This window comes from Pelophylax lessonae (assembly GCF_965119305.1).
Source record: "Pelophylax lessonae genome assembly, chromosome: 9".
NCBI lineage: Eukaryota > Metazoa > Chordata > Amphibia > Anura > Ranidae > Pelophylax > Pelophylax lessonae.
The window spans coordinates 63,332,758-63,347,697 of record NC_138776.1 but is presented as its reverse complement, the minus strand read 5'-3'; the positions used below and the strand labels follow the sequence as shown (position 1 = coordinate 63,347,697).

The following is a 14,940-nucleotide window of genomic DNA, read 5'->3' as shown; positions in this document are numbered from 1 at the left end:
GGAGGTGATTTAGGATGAAACCACCAAAGAGATGGTGAAGGCTAAGAGCACCAAGAGGGTGGCACAGGCTGAGAATCAAGGGTAGTCTAAGAGCAATGAGAGGATGACAGTGCAGGGGGAAAGCATCAAGGGACGACGGGACAGGATAAAAGCACTGAAGGGCAGTGTAGTAGGAATAGAGCAATGAGGGATAATGGAACAGGCTAAGAGCACTATAAGGTAACGTGAAAGTCTAAATGCACTAAGGGGGGACAGAACAGGTTACGAGCACTGAGGGGTGATGGAACAGTCTAAGCTCACTAACAGATGACAGGACAGGTTAAGAACACTGAGGGGTGACAGGACAGACTGGGAACACCAAAGGATGATGAGACAGACTAACAGCATTGAGAGGCAACAGTGCAGACCGAGGGCAGTGAAGGACAATGGGACAGGACAGGCTGAAGGGAACTGGAAAATGACAGGACTTACTGAAAAAGTGGTACAGAGAGAGAGAGCACCTAGGGATAGCAACATAGGCTGAGAACAGAGGGACAATGATATCGGCTGAGAGGTTTGCTGCCTTGGTACACTGACTACACAGTTTTGGAGGCAACAAGGAAAAAACCCAAACGTTATCATGAAGGCAAAGACTGCCTCTGGGAAAAGGCAACACAATATAATTAGCTGCAGAGGAAAATGAAGGATTGATTAGTCTTGTTCTGAAAGGAAGCAGTTGATTAGCATGTGTTAATTAGAAAAGATGTTTATGAAAAGCATCCATAATGAATGTGGAGAAAGGCTTCTTCCTGTGTGAGAGAAACAGTCCAATGACATGTGTATTTATATGTTTCTTATCCTCATTACATGTTGTTTTGTAATGCTGACAAGAAAAGATAGCTTGTATTTGTTACCTACCAGCTGTATGTTTTCTTTGTGTAGCACCCTCTAGCTTGGTGTGCTAGTGTAAATAATGTAAATAGTTTTTTTGGGTAAAGTAAGTCAATTGTTTGGCTTGGCTGGCAGCCAAACCTGTGTTTCAAATCTGGGTCAGGGTTTTAGTGAATCGGGGAGGCTGGATGACTCAGTAGCAGCATCTCTGGTGACTCTACCTGCTTGCTGGAAACTTGGAGAAGATTCCAGAAGCAGCTAGTAGGGGTCTAGGAGAAGCTGTCTGGAGTATTCATGAGGGCACCAGCCAATCCCCAGTAGGACTGAAAGGGGGCAGGCCCCTCATATATACTCAGGGTCAGCCCAGCAGGGGCAGTGTGGAGTTCGGGTAGAAGCTGGAGATGGACTGCTGAGGAGGCTGTTGGAGGCCCTTGAGGGTAACCCCCTAGTCTGGGGGGCAGGGGGATGACCTGGGGCTCGGGTGCAGGAGGGATCCTCTGAAAACACAAGGAGGAGTCCTGTCTAGTGGCTCAGGAGCAGGTGTGAAGACAGCAGGAGCCAGCAAGCACATCCAGGAAATTTCCAGGGACTAAGAAGTGGCAATCTGGGATGGGTATAGAGTTAGTCTGGGAGGACTGTGGAAGATTAGCCAGGAGGGCTAATGAAACAGGCAGCTGGAGCCAGGTAGTGCAAAAGATTAATGCCGCGCTATGTTAATAAAATTACCAAAAAAAGTGCTGCTGTGCATAAATCAAAATGATTCAAAGAGATAATGTGCCAAGTGTAAACAGCGCAAAAATTGGTATAACCAACTAATAAAGTGATAAGTGCAATAAAAATTGCAAAAAGTAATTCAAAACATATATAAATATATAAATAAATCTCCAATGGTGGTTACAACCCAGTGATATAAATAATACAATTAAATAAATACATAAATAGTGCTATTGAATAGTCCATAAAAGTGTGCAATACATAGAATGAAAATATCAATAGTCCCAATTGACTCAGCAAGTAGCCAGTGAAGATTCCAGATATCAATCAAATAAAAGTGCTCAGGTGCTGGAAGGGCAAACACATGCTGCAGTGGTGCGATGCTAAAAGTGACTCCTCTCCCCAAAAGTGATTCCACTTACCGGACAGTGTGGACCCCTAGGCCGTACGGCGTGAGGGTCTCACAGGCAGAGTCCGGTATAAGATCCGGGCAATTATCCTTTGAAACCAACTGGGCAACCAATTTGGGTCTCATAGGCTCTCTCACCGGATGGTGGTCATATGGGGAAAGAAAGGATACCAATAGCGTAATCCTGCTTAAAATGCTTATTTATTGTAGCCAACATAAAGTAAAAAACTCACATTTCGTGTAAAGAAAACAAGCGATGGGTTACAAGGTGGTAGATCCTCTTTGGATGACGGTGTGCAGCGGCGTCCAGTAATTATATACATCACAACCTTTCCCCTGAAATCTCTTCTCCTCCTCCGGGAGAGTACAGATTATGTGTACAGAACAACTCCAGGTAGCCATATTGCATTGCATTTTCAGAAAATTACTGAAGTCGCAGATTGATAAGGAAAAGGTAATTTTTTATTACATTGAATTACAATATGACTTGTGTCGCAATTGTATACGCTTAATTGTTTTTTCTTTATTTGCTATTTTTATCCCACAAAAGTGGAGTAATCCTATAAGGCCCCTTCACACATGTTTATTGCATAAACATTTGCACATTAATGCATGTTATGCTATTTTGTATAAAATTAAAAAAAAAACATTACAAACTGATGTGTTAGTGCGTTACTCTACATATACAGTATCTCACAAAAGTGTCTTGAGTTATTTTGAGGGGACAGCAAATTTACATTTGTAGCAAGGTTTCCAGGCCTATGGCCTGATGTGGATCTGCCATTAGTACCGGAATCCTTACCAGCCCATGTGAGCTGAGTCCCCAGGTGTGACAACTGAAGCAACGACAACTCCGGCATCTTTGTTTGTGGTTTTTATTGGAATTAGGGGATGGGAGAAGGGAATGAGTGGGATACTCTTTGAGGCTTAACTAATTACAATTGGGACTTTACTTCTGAAATGTCCGTTGGCGCTTCCTTGACTCCAGCCAAAGCTCACTGACACTGAGAACACACTGTAGAACAAAAGAAATGCTGAATCCTTGACTTATAGTCCAGAAGATCCAAGACTTAGAACTGTAGAACTCCTGAAACTGTTGTACTGTGAAAGTCACTGAATTCTTTCCCCCCGCCTGGCACAGCTTGAGGCAGTATGTAGTAGAACTCTGTATAGCTGTCACTTTAACTGGCACGCTCTATACAATTCAGGGCCCAAACTGCAGGTGCCCCCTTTGACTTTGAACTCTTCAGGGTACACTGACTATGTACCCCCTCTGTAGCTTCAGGGTCCTCAATCTAGGTACCCCCTTTACAGCTAGCTGACACTGAACCCCAGAACCTCTTCTGGAGTGGTCCCCTCTCACTTCAGGCAGACCCCCAGGGGCAATCCTCCGTACTCACGACCTGTGTAGGCTGTCCTGAGACTGGACCCCTCTCTCTCTCCGCAGGCTCAACTCAGCACGCTCTGGACACTCAGGGGACACCCTGAGACATCCACCTTCCTCAGATGCACTCTCCTTCCTGGGAATCTTGCTCCCGCCAAAGACACAGTGCCACACACTTCCCCCCCAAACCTATACCCACTCCCAGAATCCTTTGCAGCCTAATCTGCCTTCTGGGGTAGTTACATATATGTAGTTACATATAGTAGGTGAGGTTGAATAAAGACAATAGTCCATCCAGTTCAATCTGTATAGGTGTGTGTGGCTGTAATCATCTCACATAGCCCTGAATGTTCTGATCCTTGAGATGTAAGTCTAAGAGTCTTTTGAAAGCCACCATACTTCCCGCAGAAACCATCTCTTGTGGTAGAGAATTCCACAATCTTGTAGCCCTAACAGTAAAGAACCCCCCACGTTGCCTGAGGTTAAAATGCTTCTCCTCTAATCGCATTGTATGCCCTCAAGTCCTCATGCAATCCCTTCGATTGAATAGCTGTTTTTCTATGCCGAGATCCCCATTGAGATATTTATAAATTGCTATCATGTCCCCCCTCAGGCGTCTCTTCTCCAGGGAGAATAAATCAAGCGATTGCAGACGCTCTTCATAATTAAGGTCCTCCAATCCCCTAATCAGTTTAGTTGCCCTTCTCTGGACTCTCTCCAGCTCCAACACATCCCTCCTGAGGACTGGCGACCAGAACTGGACAGAATACTCCAGATGTGGTCGGACCAGAGTTTTATAAAGTGGAAGGATTATAGTCTTATCTCTGGAATACATCCCTTTCTTTATGCATGCTAATATTCTGCTGGCTTTGGCATTGGCAGCTGCCGCTTGACATTGCATGCTATTGCCTAATCTATCATCAACCAAGACTCCCAGATCTTTCTCCATTTTTTAATTCCCCAAGGGTTAGCCCCCTTACGTGTATTGTGCTTTTATGTTTTTAGTCCCCAAGTGCAAAACCTTACACTTCTCCACATTAAACCTCATTTGCCATGTCGTTGCCCACTCCGTTATTTTGTCCAGGTCATTCTGTAGGATATCTGCTTCATGCTGTGCAGTTATTGCCCTGCCCTGCCCTGCCTAGTTACAAGCTGGGATGTGTCCCCTGATTGGGCTTCCCACACTGCCCTATGAGAAGCCTCTCACAGGAGCCAGTGGGGATACTTCTCCCCTCAGCAGGCACATCTGGAAGCCCTGCCCTGTAGGGTGCTACACACTGTTATACAAGCTGTGCACTCACTACTTTACACTGTAGCAAAGTGTCATTTCTTCAGTGTTGTCACATGAAAAGATATAATAGAATATTTACAAAAATGTTGACCTTTTTTTTAACTCTTTTTTTTTTTTTTTCAAAGTGTGCAAAAAAACAACATACATTAATCACAAAAAAAAAAACAAAAACAGAAGAAAATGTGCCAACACGTTAGTATAGAAATATCGTTTGATCAAGTACAGTAAGTATTACAGAAGGCAGTCAGGCACGTATCCAAGAATGTCAAATAAAGATAATACCCATAAAACAATTGCAAAACTTGGTGTGTTTTTCTTTCTGTGGTGATCCTGCTAAATCTAGGAAAAAACATGGGGGCACATATACCAGTGTCTCAGCCAAATAGTCAGTCACTCCCCTCTCCCAGGCAATACACCGGGATCCCTACCCAGTTAACAGATAGTTTGAGTAGAAGAACACCAGCCACCCCAAATCTTATTGTATTTCCCTGGACATCCTCTATGTTCATAAAGAACTTTTTCATAGGGCAAACCTTGGTTAACAGCTAGTAACATTTCTTTACAGTGGGAGGAGTAGGTTGAATCTACTTCAGGGTGACAAATTTCCTTGCCAAAAGAGTGTTTCCCTAAGCATAATTCTATGATACCTGGGCCATAGGATACCTAATAAGCAAACCTCTGGAGTCAAAGGTACAGGTGTAGATAGCACCGAGGACAATATTTCAGTAACTTTCTGCCAGAACCTGGCTATCACTGGGCACTGCCATATGACATGAAGGAAATCGGCTCTGGGGGTATTACATCTCGTACAGTTAGAAGATGACATGCAATGCATTGCATATAATCTAATTGGGGTCAAGTAAGATTGGTGGATCATATAAAGTTGGAGTAACTTATTGTTGACTTCTGGTGATACATATAAAAGGGATGAGCATGCCTCCTCCCAGTTCTTGTCGGAAAGATTGGGAATAACTGCTTGCCATCTGGATCTAACCGTTAGTGAGGCAGTGCCTAAGCCGGCATTAAGTAAATGTGAGTATATATCTGACTATAATCCTTTGGGGCCCTGGGACTGCAAGATCCCAATCATAGGGTATCTAGAAAAAGTGCTTCCTAAGGTCCCAAATTGTGCCTGTAGCGCATGGCGCAGCTGTAGGTACCTATAAAACAAAGTATGTGCACGGTCATGTTTAGATTGCAGGTCAGCAAAGGAATACATATGATCCATATTGTAAAGGTCTGCCAGGGTATGTATCTCTTTAAGTTCCCAGAACTGATAATCAACGAGTTGTTTCAAGTGGGCAAACATTGGGTTTCGCCATAATGGGAGGTCTATATTAATCTGCGTACATCTATCTATGTTTTTGGATTCCCTCCAAACTATGCGAGCCATGTTTAAGATCAGTATATGTCTACAGTTTAGTAGGGTGGAGGCAGCCTCCAGAGCAACAAGCAGATTGTCCACTTGCAGGACATGGATATTGACCTTTATTAGTATGTTCTGTAAACTGTTTCATGCCCAGAAGTATAATAGAAAAAGCTATTTATTGAGGTTATTCTGAGCCTGCTGTCATGCTAACCCTCCATTTTTCAGGTAGCACATATTTTTTTTTGCACTAGGTTATTGAAATTGTGCAAATTTATTACCAACCCTATCCAAAAATGTTCTGTAAGCTCCTTTGCAACTGTATTAGCCCATCAATTATTATATTTCTAATACTGAATGCTGTTTTGTCATTTAACTAACTAAATTAATACAGCTTTAAGGAATTAGAATATAATTTCAAACATCCATCACCACCATCCACTAATTGGAGTATCATTTGTCTGAATTGCAATTTACTTCATCACTTTGGTTGTCTCCCCAGTTTATCAACTTTATTTATTGTTCATTGAAAGTAATATTGAGCAGTTACTGCTCATATGCATCATTCATTTTTCTTTAACACTTCAAAGGTGATATGTTGGGACCAGCAATGTAACATATTTTTTAATTTCTTTATAAGAACTCAAGTTTACATTCAGCATATTGATTTGGGGGCTTAAATTATATTAACCCCCAATTTTCTAAGCACTTTCAGCAGCTGATTTACCCATTTGTCACTCTTAGGGCATACCCGAATGTCCTCAGGTTTCCGTGGTTATACCATAGCTGCAGGCATGACCCTGGTATGTTTTTTTTTTTTTCCACAGCTGGCGATGCTCTATAATGTAAAAGTGATCCGAGTGGCTATACAGCCATCGAATCGCTTTTACATGTGGGGGAAGGTGGTTTGCTCAGATGTTTTTGAGTGCAGAGGAGAGCTAGCAATAACGTTAAGGAAAAAAAATATATATTTGATTTACCATTTTTAAGGGATAGTGTTAAAAATAATTTTAAATAAAATAAATAATATAAAAAGAAAAAGAAAGTAAAGGACCACCGTCCCTCTGTGCTCATGCTGGGCTCGTGCAAGGATTTTTCACACCCTAGGGGAAACCTCATTTGGGGAGGTAGGGGGAGAGGGGAGTTGAGGGAGGGGGAGAGGGGGGGAAAGGAGGAGATTACTGTTATTGCTGCATGAGGAAGAGGTTGCCTTGAAACGGTGCTGAACTCTGATGTACAAATAACTGAATTGTGAACGCAGTTCTGTGCGTTACACTGAGCTGGGCCTTACAAACTAGAAGGCAGAATTCAATATTTTGTAAGGCAGAGTTCAGTCCTTTGTAAGACACAATTCTGTACGCTACCAAGGACTGAGCTCTGCCTTACAAACTACTAAACTGTGAAAGCAGAGATAACAATGGAAAAAAAAGAAAAAAAAAAACATGATCGTTTATATAAAAAATGTAAATAATATGTAGTGAAAAAAAAATCTTTATTTTTACAAAGTGAAGAAGGAGCTGTTCCTGAGATGACACACTCATCGCAGCTGTGTGTCTATGCGGGTGAGCCTGGGTTGTTGGCATTCCAGAAGTTTTCAAAGATGGCAATGGACATCCATGTAAAACTACAAAATATATCTGAATTTTGTTGCAGCTCCCCATGCAAGCTTGAAAAGTATCCAGAAAAAAAAACCGCTGGGACATCATAGGATGTGACCAGTATCGACGTCTAAAACTCTTGTCTTCCAATTCTCTCCGCCTCCTTAACAAAATCAGCAGGATTATTTCCTTAATTTTTGAATTCATGCTTGAAGAGTAGAAAGGCATAGCTCTCTGATCTCTGTGTGCTATCTAAAGTGCCTACTTTCACATTGCTCTTTGTTCAAAATGTCACTTGAGAATATGTTTTGTAATGCATTGTGCTTATTTGGGAGTGAAAATTTAGCCGGGGGGGGGGGGGGGTTTGGTTGAAATACTGCCTATAAACATATGCACAAAATGTTCCACAGGAGCGCTTTTTTCCTGCAAAGGGAATTGGCTTTTTTGGCACTTAGTGTGCACCATTCAAAGTGCAATATTTGGACTGATTGTAAGTTAGTGGGCTTTTATGAAAATTTTTGTAGCTCATCGCAATCTGAGATTTTTTGTTCTGATGGTTCTAAACTGGTGAATGTTTATTCTGGTTGATGCCAGTGGGTTAGTGAATACCATGTTTAACCACTTTACCACTGGAGGATTTTCCTGCTTTACGTCCAGGCCACTTTTTGCAACTTGACCCTGCTCGAATTTAACTGACAATTGCGCGGTCATGTAATGCCATACCCAAACAAAATGTACGTCCTTTTTTTCCCACAAACAGAGCTTCCTTTTGGTGGTATTTGATCACCTCTGCGCTTTTCATTTTTAGCGATATTAATAAAAAAAGAGCGAAAATTTTGACATTTTCTACTTTGACAGTTAAAAAATATCCAATATATTCAATTTTTGTCATATATTTAGGCCAAAATGTATTTAGCTACATGTCTTTGACAAAAAAATCCTCAATGAGCGAATTTGTAACCGCTTTAAGACCGGAAGATTTTACCCCATTCCTGACCAGGCTATATTTTGCGATTCGGCACTGCGTTATTTTAACGGACAATTGCGCGGTCATGCAACGCTGTAATTAAATTAAATTTATGTCCTTTTTTTCCCCACAAATATAGCTTTCTTTTGGTGGTATTTGATCACCTGTGCGATTTTTAATTTTTGAAAAAAAGAGCGACAATTTTGAAAAAAAAAAAACACAATATTTTTCACATTCTGATATATAACATTCCCAAAAAAAACTTAAAAATCAAAATTTTTTAACATTTTAGGGCAATTTTTCTGCTACATATTTTTGGTAAAAAAAATCATAATAAGCGTATTTTGATTGGTTTGCGCAAAAGTTATCGCGTTTACTAACTACGGGAAAGATTTGTCCTTTTTATTACTAGTAATGGCGGCAATCTGTGTTTTTTTTTTTTTTTGCCGGACTGAGACATTGCGGTGGACAGATCGGACCCCTAACTGACATTTTTGATACTTTTGGGGGTACCAGTGACATTACTACAGTAATCAGTGCTATAAATATGCACTGTTACTGTAATAATGACACTGGCAGGGAAGGGGTTAACTTTATTGGTGATCAAGGGGTGAAATGTATGCCTCATGCTTACCGCCGCGTGTGGGGGGAGGGGATTGTGTGACACAGACACTGATCGCAGGTTCAGCTATGCTGAATCCTGTAATCTGTGACTGTCTGTCACAGAGGAGATCTGCCCGCTTTGTTTACACAAGTGGGCGGATTTCCTCATTTGATCCCCGACGATCGGGGAAGAGCGGCAGTGATCACTGCCTCTCCTCCTCTGGCTTGACTCCTGCTGTGTCTGAATACAGTGGGAGCGAGCTTCCGGCGGCGCGCGCTGCCAAGTGGGGGCGTTGTCCAGCGACATAGGTCTACGTCGCTGGACGATAACGAGCCACTTTGCCGCAGTACCAGCTCAGTGAGCGGTCGGCAAGTGGTTAAAGAAGACAGGGTTTTTCTTTTAAAATTCATGAAATTTGAATTGGTACATACATACTCAGTCTGGTAAAAAATGTTTATATATCTGCAAAATTGACTTTTTTAGACTTAGATGGAATTTTGTCTTAGTACTCTGCATGAGTAATGGAAACCAGCCTATTTTTTTTACTGTGAGTAATGCATCCTATGCTGTGAATATACTATATAGGAAGTGCCGTATCTATACTAGAAGACAAGACTGGGAGTATGTCCTAAAAGTATAGTGACTTTTGATCACGTTTGTTACAATATACTCTTTTATTATTCATAATGTATCATTTGCTGTTCAGAACAAAGGATAATAATCATATTACAATATGATTTGACTTTTTTATGTGATGAAATAATAAAGCAAATCAAAATGTGGCCATTTGCTTCTCTGATTGAAGACAGAATGCTGATAATCGGGGAAGCAAGGTTTGTTACCCTTTCTTCATAGAAAAGGGAAGAACAATATGATCTGAAGCTCACGTGTCCCCATTATTTTCTCTACTTAGCTATTCTACATAAACAAAGCATTGTTGGGGATGCTGGAATGTGTTCCATTGCTCCCTTTTGTTGCGTTGCATATGGCTGTCTAGGCCTTTGGTTGCAGAAATCATTAGTTGTACAGTAATGTGTTCATTTTTATTCTACAGTTTGCATATGATAGTAAAATATTTTTAAAGGATTAGTCCACCCAAAATATTAAATGAGCTAATGATTTATTATAACTCTTGGAATCTTCACTGGAGAGATCTGTGTGCTTTACTTCCCAGAACTGCGGGGAGCATAGCAATAGGGTTTATTTACTAAAGCTGGAGAATTCAAACTCAGGCTTACTTCTGCATAGAAACCAATCAGCTTCCAGGTTTTATTGCCAAAGCTTAATTGAACAAGCTGAGGTTAGAAGCTGAACAATGAAGAGAGATAACAGCGCTCAGGCTAGTCAAAGTCCACGATTCAAGGTGGGTGTTGAACCTCGGCTCGCCACCAGAAGCATGAAAGTATATAATGGTCGCACACCACCACAGAATCCAATGAATAAAAGTTCCTTTATTCACATAAGTGGTACAAGGTACAGCAGGGCAGGACAGTAGACGCGTTTCACACGACTGCTACGTGCTTGTTCACTACCCATTTCCATGGTGGTGTGCGATCGTTTTCTTCTTTCATGAGGTTAGAAGCTGATTGTCAGGGAAGACATGCCCATACAGGTGGAGGTTCGCGGAACATATATACGTGCATGCGCAAGCCAGCAACTGTTCAGGCAAAATGACATGGTTGTGGACCAGGGAATGTGCAGAGGCAAACTCGCACTCGCAAACGCACACACGTGTGTGTGCCTGTCACTAATGCTGGCGCCAGACGGGTTTTTTAAACTGGCTGCAGTATGGACTTGTTGCTGTTTGGTCTGCAGCTTCTTGTATTCTTCCTGTTCCCTGTGCTGATATCTGATTCTGATCTGGTTTCTCCTGACTTACGTTTGTCTGGTTAAAACCCCGACCTTGGCTTGTTTTTGGATTCTTCTGCCTGCTGTTTCTGCTCGATCTACCTGAACATTACCGACCCAGGTCATCTGACTCTGCACCTGCACTTCCAGTCTACTTCAGCTGCTTCTTCAGTCTGCCAAGCTCTGTGCCAACATACTTACCACCAGCCTGTCTGCTGCACATTCTCCTGCTGATTGCTGCCACGCAGATTACTAGACTGATTGCAGGCGCTCCTACGTCTCCGTGCTCTTGTGGCTGTTGTCTCCTTATCAGTAACCCCCGAGATGGTGCTGTACGAGAGGCTCTACTCTACACGTCAGGCTCACTGACCAGGTACGTGACACTGATTGGTTTCTATCCCTCTGGTGGTGGTGCATTGCCTGAACCGGGAGCTGCGATATATTTTGGGGAAAGTTTTCTTTCTCCTGCTGTCCCCACCCCCCCTAGGGGGCTTATAGCCACCCATATATCGGTGCCATGGTCCTGCTATTCATGTGTACTCACCGCACCTGTGGCGTCCGCATCTATATGCAGAGATTACTATCCTTGGCTGTGATTGTTGGCCAATTCCTGGCTGCTTCCACTGAATGAGCACGTGCTGTTGGCGTGTGCTTGCCTAAACCATCACATGGCGTTAGGAACAGGACCCACCAGCATCGAACGTGGGCTCTCAGGTGAGGAACGGCTTGGATGCAACACACTCAAATACTTCAGTATGGCACTCCTTGATGCTGCCTTTTGTAATTTTGTGTCTCACCCTATCACACAGCCTGCCAATTGTTCATTCATCCCTCACTATCTTTGTTCATTTCCTCCTTGTCCTAGTCCAGGAGACTTAAGTCACCGCCCTCCTTTTTCTTTCTTTTCTTTCTTTCTTTGTTCCCTCTCCCCTTTTTCAAGGTTACAAGACCCCCAATTGTGGGATCTCCTACCATTTATTTATTTTTCTGGGTTCTCATACTTGCACCGCTTGAATATATTTCAATATACATTTACCTTTTGATTATGTCATTACCTATGCTATATAGCACATACAATTTTATACTCTGACATATCAGTTACACAGGTCTTATTTGCGGTATTACAACCCAGTAAAATACACACTTTCTTTCCCTTTCACTCTTTTATCCTCCACACATCGCTGTTACCCCTCTTTGTTCATGCTGATCACATTAAGATAAGCACATTTCTCTGTAGCTCATTGACAGACGTAGTCCTCTTGGATTAATATCAAATTGGGTTATACTGCCCTCTACAAGAGTAGGACACTAGGCAGAAGAAAACGTTCTGGCCCCACCTTAGGGGCAGTCCCAGAGGGTATATCCTCTTCCTCTCTGCTACAGGAAATCAGTTTTTTTCTGTCTAGTCAGGAGTAAGGACCTAAGTTCCTTGCTGGGATCTTTGGTCCTGGCAAGATTTCTTTTAGAAATTTTTTTCTTTTTTAGGTAGCTTTTTTCTCCAGTTTTCCTGTGAGATCTTCAAGCAAATCACGCCGGATCTGGGCGACGGGCTGGATGTTGAGATCCAGTGGTCACCCCAGCCGGCCTACGAGAGCGTGCAGGCCATAGCTCCGCGCTGGGTCGGCCGCGACATAGTCCCACTGGACGGGGACTGACCCTGCGAGTTAAACGTCTTGCCTGGACGCCAATGACCAGCAGAGTCACGGCGTCCATATTGGTCGACAGCCCCCCACCTCGGTGGAGAGGGGTTCTGTTAAGAGGGGGTGCCCGTCAGTTCCGGTATGGTGAGTAGATGTTCCCCCTTCCCCCCTGTCGGGTTTTTGGGATACGGGCCCCTCTGTAAATGGTCGGACCTTTTTTTTTTATATTAAGGTTCCCCCTCTATCCTATGACATGTTCACAAATCTCCCTGTGATAGTGTGACTTGGTTTGGGAGCTGACGTTCCAGCAGCCTTGGTTTGGGAGCTGACACTCCAGCAGGCTTGGTTTGGGAGCTGACATTCCAGCAGCCTTGGTTTGGGAGCTGACACTCCAGCAGGCTTGGTTTGGGAGCTGACACTCCAGCAGGCTTGGTTTGGGAGCTGACGTTCCAGCAGCCTTGGTTTGGGAGCTGACACTCCAGCAGGCTTGGTTCGGCTGACTATTTGAAACATAGAATACTGGCATTTAGGTAAGGGGCAAGCACCTACCTTATACAGAGGGATGCAGAGGCTATCGCCATCCTTCCGCAGGCCGCACTTACAGGCCGCCGCCAGCCTTTCATAAGCCGTCCGCAGGCCGCCGCTAATCCTCCGGAGGAGCCACACACAGATCGGCAGTCTGCCGCCATCTTGCTGTAGACCGCACGCCACGGACTGCATTGTCTACAGAGGCCGCCCCGCAGGTCACGCAGGCCGCCATTTTGCCGTAGCCTGGTGTCTCCTGCATGGGGGCGGCCATGTTTGATGTACCCAGCTACCTCGAGGAGTAGCTGGGAGCACCGGAAGGCGTGTAAAGGGGGCGGAGCCACTTCCTTTACCCGGGAAAGCTATCACAGGACTTCCTAGTCTGCATAGGACAACTCTGAAAGCAGTTTGGTAGAAAATTCTCTGCATCAGGTGGTGAGCCCTTGGGCTCTCTCTCTCTGTGGGGGTCCAAAGCAGGTATGCTGAGGGGCGCTATTGCGCTGGGGGATTACAGAAAAAAAAAAAGTAGTTTTATTTTTCAAATTTTTTACTGGCAAAGTGTCCTGGATTAACATGGACCCTGCCACACATGTATCTCCACCTGATCCCCTCGAGGTGGCTGCAGGACCCTCCAGTTCCCCACTTACTATTGATGCATTATCAGCGGTTTTGGAGTCTTTTGTATCCCGGGTGGAAGTGGCCTGTCAGGGACAGGGTGCAAGGAAGCGACCCCCGCCTACCCCTATTTCATCTGAAACTTCAGATTCAGAATCTGAGCCTGTCACTGCAGGTGCAGGTCCCTCATCTGGGGCTGGTGTCTCGGGTACTGTCTCCTCAGACAGTGAGGAGGATGTTTCGGCATCCACCATAGCCCAAGAGGAAGCGTTGGTGAACGCACTAATTATATCTGTCCGGGAAACCTTAAGACTTCAGGTTACACAGTCGGAAGTAGCTGAGACTGAGATCCCTTTTGGTACTAATAAACGGACCAAAATGGCGAAAGTTTTTCCCTTGCCCAAATGTTTTGGTAATGTAATTAAGGAAGAATGGGGTCATCCTAAACGAACCCCTGCTATTTCCAAACGCATTATTAAGCGTTATTCTTTCGAGGAATCCTTCCTCAAGAAATGGACAGTACCACCTGTGGTGGATTCACCAATTTCCAGATTGAACAAAGCTACGGTTATCCCATTGGAGGACGCCCCGTCCTTTAAGGATCCAGTGGATCGTAAGGTGGAAGCGATGTCTCGCGCCATCTTTTCCCTGATTGGGTCAGCTTTAGACCAGTGATTGCAATTGGTTTGGTTTCACAAACATTGACAAAATGGACCAAGTGGTTACGCCGGGACTTAGAGGGGAGAAGCATCCCCAAGGCGATATCAGATCTGCTGGAGCAGATGATACAAGGGCTACAGTTTGTCTGTGACGCTGCTCTAGACGCCACTCCATTGTTGGGGCGGGCTTCAATTTCAGCAGTGGTCCTCAGGCGTACACTGTGGCTAAAGTGTTGGTCGGCGGACCAAGGTTCCAAAAAAGCTTTGGCTAATCTCCCCTTTCAGGGGGAGCGCCTATTTGGGGCCAACTTAGATAAGATTATCAAGGATCTCACTGGAGGCAAGAGCACTTTTTTGCCACAAAGTACTAAGGGTAAAGGACCTCGTCAGAGACGGGGGCCTTCCTTTTCCGCTCATAAGAAATTTTTTCGCTCCGCGGGCGATAAAGCA

At 43.9% G+C, this 14,940-nt stretch overlaps 1 protein-coding gene across 1 annotated transcript in view; it reads left to right on the top strand.

Moving 5' to 3' along the window:
• Positions 1-14,940, top strand: part of ADAM12 (ADAM metallopeptidase domain 12) — a 1,097,024-nt gene that overhangs the window by 477,272 nt on the left and 604,812 nt on the right. The gene's annotated exons all lie outside the window — the stretch shown is intronic.